The sequence below is a fragment of the Trichechus manatus genome, unplaced genomic scaffold, assembly GCF_000243295.1.
Source record: "Trichechus manatus latirostris isolate Lorelei unplaced genomic scaffold, TriManLat1.0 scaffold00061, whole genome shotgun sequence".
NCBI lineage: Eukaryota > Metazoa > Chordata > Mammalia > Sirenia > Trichechidae > Trichechus > Trichechus manatus.
In genome coordinates, this window is record NW_004443997.1 from 11,022,656 (window position 1) to 11,033,980 (window position 11,325).

Here is an 11,325-nt window from a genome sequence, read left to right on the forward strand (position 1 = left end):
AGGTTCCTAGCTAGGCTCTCCAGAAGCGAGGAGCAGAGGTTTGCAAACGGAAAGCAACCCCTTCCCCCAGGATACCCACGCCCCCAAAATTAGGGCACCTCAGTCTCCTACGCCTCGCCACGTACTCCCTCCCCTGCTTAAGACTGATTCGGGTTCACCCAGCGTTCAGTCTCCCCACTACTTATTTATGCATAACATGTGCACTGGATAGGGAATTTAAAAAAAAAAAAAAAAAGAGGGGGTGGGGGAGAAAAAAAAGTTTTTGAGCCACCGCTGCCTGGAAACTTTCTTGTGGCGGCTCTGGGGTTTCATCCTGGGTTGGGTAAAGCTTGCATCTCCCTTCGCTGCGGACAAGTTAAGTCCTGCCTTCCTAATTCTACACCTATGATCTTATCCTGGATGGGGTCAGGGCGCCCCGCCTCCTGCCCTTGCATATAGCCCAGACTGGAAACATCCTCCCCGCGCCCCCGTGGGTGTCCATCCTCCTGCTGATGGCTTCCCAGAGTGGCAACTTAGAGGGCACCGAATCCTCAGCGCAGAGGGAGAAAAATGCCACTCTTCATACACCCGGAATGTTATCGCTAATTTTTTGGAAAAGTGCCTGTGTACACACATATTACATATATTATTGAACGGGTTACTGCGAGACTAAAAACACCCACCAGCAGTGGGGGTGGGGGGCATATTCTCCAATTCCCTGGTAATTAGTAACAGATAGACTTTATTGCTCGGAGACAAAAGGAGTAACTGCGTAGCGGCAAAACAAATTTAACTCTGTCTGTATTGATCAAATGGGAGTCCGCCTGTGGGGTGTGACTGCGATGGGTTTTTTGATCTGAGATTTAAATTTCATATTTGGGGCAATTTGGAATGTCCATGTGTACACACTTGTGCCCACATAGAACATTCTAGAAATATGCATACATATTCTTTTGCGTTGCAATGATGCAATGGGATATAGTCTCAAAGTTGAACACATACGCAGGCCAGCAACCTCTACCCGGAAAATCAGGCCCATTTCTCAGGATTCGGTGTGGGACCATCTTCCAGTATCCCAACTAAAGGATATTTCCTTTGCCCCTTATCCCTCCCTCGGCCAATCTGTACAGCTCAAAAAACTTTGTAATAATTCAATGCCAATACTCCTGTTATATAGAAATCTATCCCATTCTCTGGGAAAAAAATCATAATCCACAGTCAAAAGGCCTTTCATTGACTCCCAACAATTCTCGAATTCTAGACGGAGAAATGAAATAGAGAAGCCGTCCGGGTTATTCACGGCATTAATACAAGCACGTAAAAGTAAGCGCAACATCATATTTTAACTTGTCTAATAGGAAAATCCTAACTGTGTTGCACTCCTTCCTGTGCCCCCCTTTTCTCAAAAGGACCATAGTCGTAAGAGAGGGGGGAGGGGGTGAAATGAAGTTGCTTGGAAAGAAAAAAAAGAGCGAAGCATTATTTACACCTGCAAACTCTGGATGCCTGTATTCGGCCCCAATTGGCTTAATTGTAAATCTTTTCCGCATGGCCCCAACTCCTGGACCTAGCGTCTGGGTTTAATAATGCGCCCCGGCACCCCAGCAGGGCCGGGCTGAAAAGAGAGAATCCCCCGTCCCACCCCAACCCAGTTTAGAGGTAATTAGAGCAGGCACTCCCCATCCTCCACAAACCATCCTTGAGGTTCCAAAAGACGGGACTCAGACATGTGGGAGAACTCATTTTTTACCGTCTGAAGACAAGAGAAGCCATTTCAAAAGCAAATGTACCCAGGAAGTCAGAAGTGGGAGGCAGCGTCCCTCTCCCCACCCCACCCCTGCATGCTGAGCGTTTGGCTTGTAAGGGGGGAGGGGGCGAGTGGGAAAAGGGGGGCGTCTACACTCGAAGCCAGAAACAGTCCCAAACTCCCTTGGCTGGCAGCGTTGGGCTGACCTGTTTATAGAACTCGCTGCTAAGAAAACATGTAAAAACACACCCCAGCGGTGGGAGAGGAGAACGCTCCCTCCACCCCACCCTCCCTGCTTCGAAGATTCTCTCTCGGCTCAGCTTGCTTCTTTCTGCAGCCTGTCCTTCTCCCGGGAGGCTTTCTCCTTACAAATGCTTTTTCCATCACTTTGGAATGGAAAAATAGTGCTCCACTGCTCTTTCATTTTTTTGGTCACCTCTTGCCCCTACCTAGGGTCTTCGCCATCCACCCCCAATTTGTCCATTGCAACCGGAAAGGCTGGGGGTGGCTGGGAATGGGTAGGAATCAACGCAGCTAAAAGGGACAAGTCGGACGATGGTGGGGAAGTGGGGGCTCTAGAATGTTCTAAGAAGCTTCTATCTGAATTCCTGCGCTAAAGAAGCTGGTTGCAATCTCGGTTTTCATTCTCAAAGCGAAAAGACCTCAGCCCCGCGGACTGGGTCGGCGGTGCTTTCTTCATCCTCACTCCCGGAGCCCGCCTCACTCCACCCCGGTAACTGGAGAGGGAAGGCAGGTAACCAGCGCAGGGAGCCCGTGCCCTATGCCCGCCGGTTCCCGGGCCCGGGCCAGGCCAGCCTGTCCGAGGCCCGCTTCCTCTCCCGCGGCCCGGTGCGGTGTTTGGGGCGAGCTCGGAGCTCCGTGCCGCCTCCCGGATGCGATGTGATTCCAGGCAGCGAGCGCCCTGCTCCGGGTCCGCGCTCGGCCAGGCCTGGCCCAGCACCGAGGCATGTCCAGCTTCCGGATTTGGAACCGGGGTAAGGGGGGCAGGGTAGGCGAAGCCCCCCGGGGCGGAACCCCTCTCCGAGTGGGCCTTGCGGGGCGCCCTGGGCCGCCGCGCGCCCCCACTCCTTCCTGGAGCTCCAAGTTTTCCTTTCCCAAGGGAGAGCAGGAAAGGGCGCTGCGAGGGAAGGCGAGGGCAGGTTCCTCGCTCTGGGAAGGCCGTTCCTCTCGGCCCGCTGGAAGGATTTTTAGTGTTTGGCTCGGAGATGAAATGAATCCGGGCCTGGGCGCCAGCAAAAGCAACTCTTAGGAAAAGCGCTCTCACAATTCCAAACATTCTGTCTCTTTCTATGTATGTGCGTGTCTCTGCTTCTCTCTCTCTCTCTCTACTTCCTCTAAGAAGATCAATAAAACTAAAAAAATTTAAAAAAATAAATAAAGAAAAAGAGACATATCTAGTTCTTGTGTATTCCAAGCCTAAGCTGGAAACTTTCAAGGGCTTCCGGGATCTCAGAACCCAAAACCTTCATCCAAGCCCCCAGCTCAGACTGGAGAGAAGGAACAGTCCCGAAAGTCACCCCGCACTCCATGGGTATTCTACAAGACTTGGGGTATTTAAAAATATGCAGAATGTGTGATACGTTGTTTGGAGGGGACAATCCCTGATTAAAAATAAAGTCACATTGTTGAGGCCCCTAGTTTCTTTTACAGACATGGGGGGGGGCGATCCAGATTGTCAGATAATTAAGGCTGACACAGAGGCACAGCTACCCCTCCCCCCAGTATCTGGGTGGCCCTGGTGCAGGGTCGGTGATCACAGAAGAGGTAGGGGGTGGAGGAGAGGGCGCTAGGGTTCAAATTTGGGAGAAGCGAGTTTAGCTGGAGAGCCTGCCTGGTTGGCTTTGGGTGGCCACTCGGGGGCCGCCCGGGGTCTGGAGTCAGAATGTTGAATCCAGAACCTGCTTCCCAGCTTTGGCTGCAGGCTTTCCACTCCCCTACCTGCCAGCCAGCCCCGGAGAAGCGGTGAAATCACCCCGCCACCACCACCCTGTGTCCTAGAATAGCAAAAGCAGAACTGCATTGAAGGTTCTATCTTTCAGAGGGATGTGCAAGGGAGGATGGGTTTTATCAGTTTTCAATGTGATGGTAAAACGTGGAACCCTTCAAATGCTCACACGTGCTCAGCAAGGGAAGGCAGACCTCTTCCCCTTCCGGAAGGCTTAGCAACCCCAGGGACAACTATGTCTCTTGGGGGCTTCCTTGGGTATGAAAAGGTTGCTAAAGGTGTTATCTCCTTCCCTCTCTTTAACTGGATGTGGGACACATAGAAACATTACCTTTGGGGGCACAGGTGAGCTGGCTGGCTGGCAAGAAGCAGAGGTGAAGGTACAAGAAGGAAATGGGAAGAAGGGAGAGGAAAAACAAGCACCCAACCTTTGGGCCAATAGCCCTATTGCATTTATCTCCTGCTTTCCGTCTCTGCTCTCACCCTTTTTAATTGAAACCCAGTACGGGAAATAGTAATGGATATTCTGCTCAGATTGAGAAAACGTGTCTCTGGCAACGAAGGGACAGTTAGTTCAGCAGCTTTGGAAGGGCTGATCTTTCTTTGGCCTGTCAACCTTCCTGACAGTAGCGACCATTTAATTTGCCATGCCCTCTCACTTACAGATCTGCCTGTCCCCTCTACCCTATCTCCCCTCCCTCAGGGCCAGACCCCACTGCCCCCATGCTCCCAGCATCTAATGACCAAACCAAGAATCATGAAGAGACTCAGCAGCAAACCGCAGAAGCAAGGTCTCTGGTCCAAATGTCCCCTCAATCTACAGATAGGCATTGGAGAGGGTATAGTTAGAGTTTTTTCCTCTATCCTTTCAAAATATTCTAACCCCCACCCCCACCCCCACCCCACAAGTCAAATTCCTGGCACAAATCTCAGGAACCCTTACCTGTCTCAGGCTGCAAATCTGGAAAGAGGATGTTGAAGAAAGAAAGGTGTTGGGTGGTCAGAAGTGCCTGGGGCAAAAGTTAGCTCTGGCCTGCATCTTGCTGATTCTGGGTCAGATAAGATGAGAGGGAAAATTCTTGGCCCCCTTCCTTGGGAACGCATTTCTGTCGGACTAAGGAACGTCCATTGCATTATCTTTTTTTTTTTTTTTAAGTAATTGGGTAAAATACACGCACACAAAGAGAGCATTGAAGATGTAGATTGGCTTGAAGTTAGGAAACCACAATTAGTTCCTTTTCCTGAGAGCGAGGGGAAGAAAACCTTTGCAGATGTATAAACGGCACCCTCCCCAGACACACGCTTCCTTCATTCTGCCCTCCCTCCGTTTTCCCTTCCAACGTATCTCAATCACTAGCTGTGTACAAATTTGCCATTTTGCTGGGCGATCAGCTTTGATGAAAGCAAGGTGCTAATAAAAATAATATGGAGGGTAAAATCTTTTGATTTTGCTTCTGCCAAAAAGATATTTACACGGAAAAGAGGTATGATAAGCATGGATTAAGTGTATAACGAATGACACTCTAGGAAAAGCAGAAACCACCTGGCACCAAAGTGTGCCTCTAGACTAAAAATACTGCTTCCCCAAGATAGACAACTTGGAGACTCTCTCTCTCTTTCACACACACACACACACACACACACACACTCTTCAGACTCTTGCACTGAATTGCCCTGATCAATAATTTAGAGGGCTGTCAGAGGACAGAGAAATGTGGGTTACAGGAAAGCCCAGTGCTGCTGGGGCAAGACAGAAGCCAGGAGCTGGCACTTAGGGGCCCAGACATGCAGCCCCTTAGCCTGAGCTCCTACCCTGGAGGGTGAGAGGGATCTGATCATTGGGAGCAGGGATGGGGGCCAAGTCTGAGGAAAGGGTGACTCTGTGGATGCCAAGAGAGGGTAAAACTTCAAACCTAGGCAAGTGAGCCCAACTCCTTTCTGTCTCTCAGGCTATTTTCTCTTCTTGGCCAAGGAAGTGAGGCGAAGGTGTTGGCTGGAGCCCCAGGGAAAAGGTTCTCCAGCCCGCCAAGGTTACTGGAAGAGATGAAGGAGAGAGAGGAGGGTAAACCCAGAGGGACCGAGTCAGAAAGATAGCAGAGAATTCAGAGGGAATCAAGAAAGACAGTGAAAGTAGAGAGGGAGGAGAGGGAAGAAGAATCGAGAAGTGGGTAAATCAAAACCAGAAAGAACAGTGAGAGAAGTCAGAGGCTGGGGGCTAGAGACAGAGACAGCTGAGAAGGGGAAATGGAAAGCAAGAACCAGAAAGAGGGAGAGAAGAGAAAGTTGAAAAACACAGAGGAAGAAAGACCCTAGACCTACATTTGCAGACTCCTGAGATGAACAGAAACAAAGACGAAAAGAGAAAAAAGAGGAAAAGAAATAGATGGTGGGTGCCGTGTTTGTTCCAACCAAGAGCTTGTGCCTGCCCCTGGCCTGGGCAAGTGTGGGGAAGCCCACCCTCTCTGAAGCAGGGACTGACCAGCAAGTAGCCTTCTGACCTGGGAAGAACAGCTCTTAAAGCAAGATTGGGGGTGGGGAGGATGGGAGTGCTAGGCTCCAAGAGGAAGAGCAAGCCTCCCAGGTCTACGAAGAGGTCCTCCACTGAGTTCAGAACTGCCTGTAGGGCAGTTGGGGTTTGGGGTAGCACAGGAGTGGTAATGGGGTGGAGGGAAGCTGGGGTGCTATCGGCATTTTGCAGAAGGAATCCAGAAAAGAAGGAAACCAGGCACCCTGAGGGAGCTGTTCCCCTTGGCTCCTCAATAAAAAAATTAAGTCCCCAGTTGGAGACATTGAGCACGGAAAAGGACAAGAGTCTGCAAGCTGGCACCTAGGAAGCTTCAGAGCTGACATCAGAACCAGGGGGATCCACTGCTAAACTGCCAGCCAGCCAGAAAGCCACCCCCCCAAAAAAAGTTTACATATTGACTGACACCCGTAGGAAACTTCTTAATTAAGCCCCAGACCCCAGGAGAAATACGGATGCCCTTGTGTCAACAGAGTTCCCAATTTAGCGACACCTCGGACTGCAAAAAGCTCAGCGGCAAACGGGGGTGAAAGTTTAAGAGGGAATAAGCGTGTAATAGTCTCCCGTCAGACCTCACACATGCTAAAGAGAGTATTTACAGCAAACTCGCCAAAGTAAACGAACCCGCCTCCCCACCATCCTCTCCCCTTCCTCCCCCCTTTTTTGTAAACTTCAGATAAACGCCATTCGGTCACCAAAGGGTCGTTTTGTCCCCCTTATGGTTGGAAGCCGGCCTTCCTGTAGGGAAAAGTGTCACTCTTGTTGAGACTTCCCCGGCGTTCCTCGGGAAAGGCCAGCTTCTTCGCTCTCTGTGGCCAGGGCTACAGTTAGCTGATGTGTTTTCTTGTTGCTATGTTCACATATCAACTTTATTCTGATACCCGTCTGTCCCCTCCTCATCTATACACACGCCAGCCACCCTGCCTTAAAAGTCACAGCCACTGCTGATTTACAGAGGTGAATTTTTTTTTTTTTAATTAAAAAAACAAAACAAAACTCTGGGCCTTCCATTAACTGAAAAGTCTTTTTGCAAAAGCTGGGGGAATATTTGGGGGACACCAGGAGGCCTAAGCATCCTGCCTGACCCAGAATTTGGTCCCCTTCTCCCACCCTAAGGCACTAGCTTCTCGGTATTGAGGGCAGATGCAGTCAAGGCTTCCTCTATGGCTTTTGTTGAGCAAGAGGCCGAGGGAATGAAGACCAAGGGGCCTGCAAAGAGACCACCGTGGACAGCCTCCTGCTAGAGCCTAAAGCCCAGCCAGGGGCGCACTAGCCCTGTGGGTTCTTTCCAGGCCAGGCATGGCCCAAGTCCTTGGAACATGCTGGCCAATGTTTAACCCGAAAGCGGTGGCTACCAGGCCCCTTTTGTTTGTTCGCAAATTAATCACCCAGCGCACGGTCGGCGCCAGAGTGGGTTTATCACCCACCGGGAGGGGGGCGCGGCGGCCACGTAGAGACAAAGAGGAGTTCGCACCTTCCCGCTTTTGATCCCAGATTACAGCGACCTCCCTGCATAATATGAGCCTCCTGGGGCCGCGTCTGGGAGGTCAGTCATAATTGGCGGAAGTTTGCAGACCATTAGCAAGATGTCGACATTTTCGACGCAGAACCCCGCAAACTTTCCTCTTCCCCCGTCCCTTGCGCGCTAGAGTGCGGGTAGGAGTCTGGGGGGCGAACTGGAATGACCCCAGGGTTACGTTAGAGCTGCGGGTAAAAACAGGCAATTGAGGGAGGGGGCATGTGAAGGGCAGAAGCCACGCTCCTTTCTCCGCAGAACCAAAGGCGAGTGGAGATATTTACAAGTGAAATCAGCAACTCCCCTTCCATTTCTAAAGCCGAACAGAGGCCCAGCGTGGAGAGACGAGTAGCAATGTCTCTCTCTCCCGTGCACCTGGACGCTTTGGGGCACCGAGTGGGTGAGGAGAATTATTTTGCTTACACTGGAAGAGGTCGGGCCCACATTGGCCCGCCAGTGCACGAAAAGCCAGATCCCGAGGAGTCTGGGCCGCTCCACAAAGCAGCGAAGTGGCTCCAGGCCCAGGCTCCGAGCAATGTGGGGAGGGAGTGCTTTTTGCCACTAGAGACTCGGGAAACCCAGCAGTGACCTCCGTGGTCGGTGTAAGGCTGGAGAAGGCCTGGCTTCTCGCACCCTTCAAAATCCAGCGCACGGGGACGCGGGAGGGAATCTTGTGAGTTACTTCAAGCCACGACTCTGCGCCCCCGCCGCCTCTTTCTTCTGTCTCTCTCTTCTTAACCACCGGCAGAAAGAAAGAGCGAGAGGGCAGGCTAGAGAAAGAGAGACTGAAAGAGAAAGAAAGGGAAAAGAGATGGCGAGCCAGACAGAGTTCGCAGAGCCACTTTATTCTCTCTGGTGACTTCAGGGAATTCTCCGCGCTGGCGCCAAGCGCTCTTAAGCATGTGCGTCAAATATGCGAGGCTGGAAAAGCTCGTCGCCTCACCAGTTCCGCCCCTATCTCGGCGCGGTTAGCCCACAATGGAATTGCATTTCACCCTCCACTTGCCCCCACTTCGGAGTCCGGGATCTGGGGACTCAGGGGGTACACACGGCAAGGCGTAAGTAACAGCTTTGCTCTCTGGCACACACAGACACACACACACACTGGAAGCATTGGCGTTCTTAACCCTCCCGCCTCCCAATCAACCCTTTCTCCTTCCCTTTCCAGTCGAGGGCATTCTCGACTCAGGTAAGGTAAAAGATCATCCTCCACATATTTCCCTCCATCTAAGCTACGACGGCCCAACCCACTGCCCCCCAAAGGCGAGACCTATAGGTTTAGGGGGCTCCCCTGACCCGGGCAGGGAGCTGCGGTAACAGAGTTACCAAGCCCGCCGCACGTCTGATCAGTAAGATTGATTCCCGCCCTCCCCTCCGCCCTCGCTGTGGCCCCCACCCTACCTGAACTGGAACCAGTCACCTCGTCTCTGGGTTGGGGGAGTTTCACGGTTTGTTTTACAAATTCGCCCCCGACTTCTGCCGAGATAAGGCCCCGGGTGAAGAAAGAACTGAGGCACCGAGAGATAAGTGCGATGCCTGGAGAAGATACGAGGCTGCCGGCGCACCTCCCCCTCCCAGCTCGCCCACCTCTTACGAGCGGCCCCGCACAGAGCGGGCCGCTGAGGTGAGGGCAGCGGCTAGGCGGGGACAGGCCACGAACCCAGTCCTTCGGTTCTTACTTTGTCCAGATCCTCATTCTCCCCTCTACAACTCCCCTCAACACATCCAGGTGGAATACGGGGAGCCCGCGTCCAAGCCAGCTAAAAGGTCTGCTAAACGCATTTCGTAAGACCCCCGCGGCTGCCTCCCGGAGTGAGCGCACAGGGTCGGCGGAGCAGGCTGTGTACGTGTTGGCGTGTACGTGTTTTTCGGCGTGTGGCTCGGTCCTAGTGTGCTGGCGCGTGTTCGCGTACAGATGCGCTGGGGGCGTTGGGGTCTCCACGCAAGGCTGCGGGTGAGGCAGGGTGGAGAGGGAGCCCCCACACGCGTGTGCCCAGATCCGGCCGTATCCGTGTGCTCGCGTGTCCGGGAGCGCAGATAGAGGGGAGGCTGGCACTGAGAATCCCGCGAGCTAGGCAGCCCTTGAGCGGCGGCCGGGCGGAGCTTGGCTCCACGTGGGGCTGCAGAACGCGCAAGCCTCTCTGCCGCCGGCTTTTGTTACTCTGAGCGGCGGAATGGCAGCTCGCGGGAGGTTCGGCCGCCTGCCCGGCTCGGCCGGGGCCGGGGGAAGAGGAGGAGCGGCCGAGAGAAGCGGAGAGGGAGAGTCGAGCGCGCGAGAGGCGAGCGCCCCTACCCGGCACCGGAGCGCGCTCTCCGCCCGGCTCTAGCTGCCGGCTGGCTCGCTCGCTCCCTCCCTATCCCTCCTCCCTGGCCCTGCCTCCTCCCTTGATTCCGGGCGGGATGACTGAGGCATTTTAGACATGGGCCGAGCGAGCAAGCTCAGGGGCTGCGGTGATCTCTCGATAAGCCACCTAGAGGCGACTCTGTGCGCGCGCGCTCCCCAGTGGCTCCCCGCCCTCCCTCTGATCATGTTGACATATTCACAGGACAGGCAGTAGTACCGAAGCGGCGCAGCGACGTTACAGTTTCCGACACCTTCTTTTTATAACTCGGCTCTATCCCCCAGCACTCGACCTGTGAAAACCACGCCTATGCAGCCACACAATTGGTCCGAAAGCGTCAAAGAGCCAATCAAGAGGCCTCCGGCTCCCCGCAGCCCACAGCAGAGTCCGACCTTCTAGAGCCGCCGAGCAGACGCCCGGGGAATTCTAGAGGCGAGGAGGGTGGAGAGCAGCTCTCGCTCGCTCGCTTGCTCTCGCGCCCTCCCTCACGCCCTCCCTCTCCTCGCGCTGCCTCTTCCTCTCCTTCTCGCGCTCCCATTTCTCCTTGCCATTTTGCCCCCCTGGATCCTCCCTGCCCTACGTGTCTGGACGCAGATTTAGGAAGTGAATTCGCTCACGTTTTAGGACAAGGAAGAGTGGCACGGGAGCAGAGCACAGCAGGATTCGGATTGCAACTGAGACACCCTCCGGAGCTCCGGGCCGAGGAAGGAGGAGGAGAGCGAACGGAAGCCAGAGTACAGTTCAAGTTTTGATAGCGTTGGGAGAGGGGGTTTAAATCCGATTTTTTTTTTTTTTCCCAAAGGAGAGAGACGTTTTTCGCTCTCTTGCTCCGGGTTAAAGCCTTGGCTAGCGCAACCGCAGACGCCTTTAGCGAGAACCAGGGAGAGAGGAAGAGAGCTAGGGGGCGGGGGGCGAGAAGAAGAAGAAAAGGTAAAAAGTCTTCTGGGAGATTGGATCGCATTTGCAACAAAGAAACTGGGCGCTGGGGAGAGATTCTCGGGACGAAGGACTGGCGTGTCTATTTCGAGCTGAACTGCAGAGCTCGGGCACAAGTCGAGTCCCTGCTAGGTCGACTTCCAGGAGCGGCTTTTTAAACACGCAGGGCACAAGGACAGTCTCCCAAGCGACTATGTCTCCTGATTTCTCGCCTAGCAATCTTTAAAAGCGGCAGTCCTCTCCCCCAAAAGACACTCTCTCCTCCCTCCTTTTGAGGTGCTTTAGTTGTGATTTCCTCCTTTTTTTTTTTTTTTT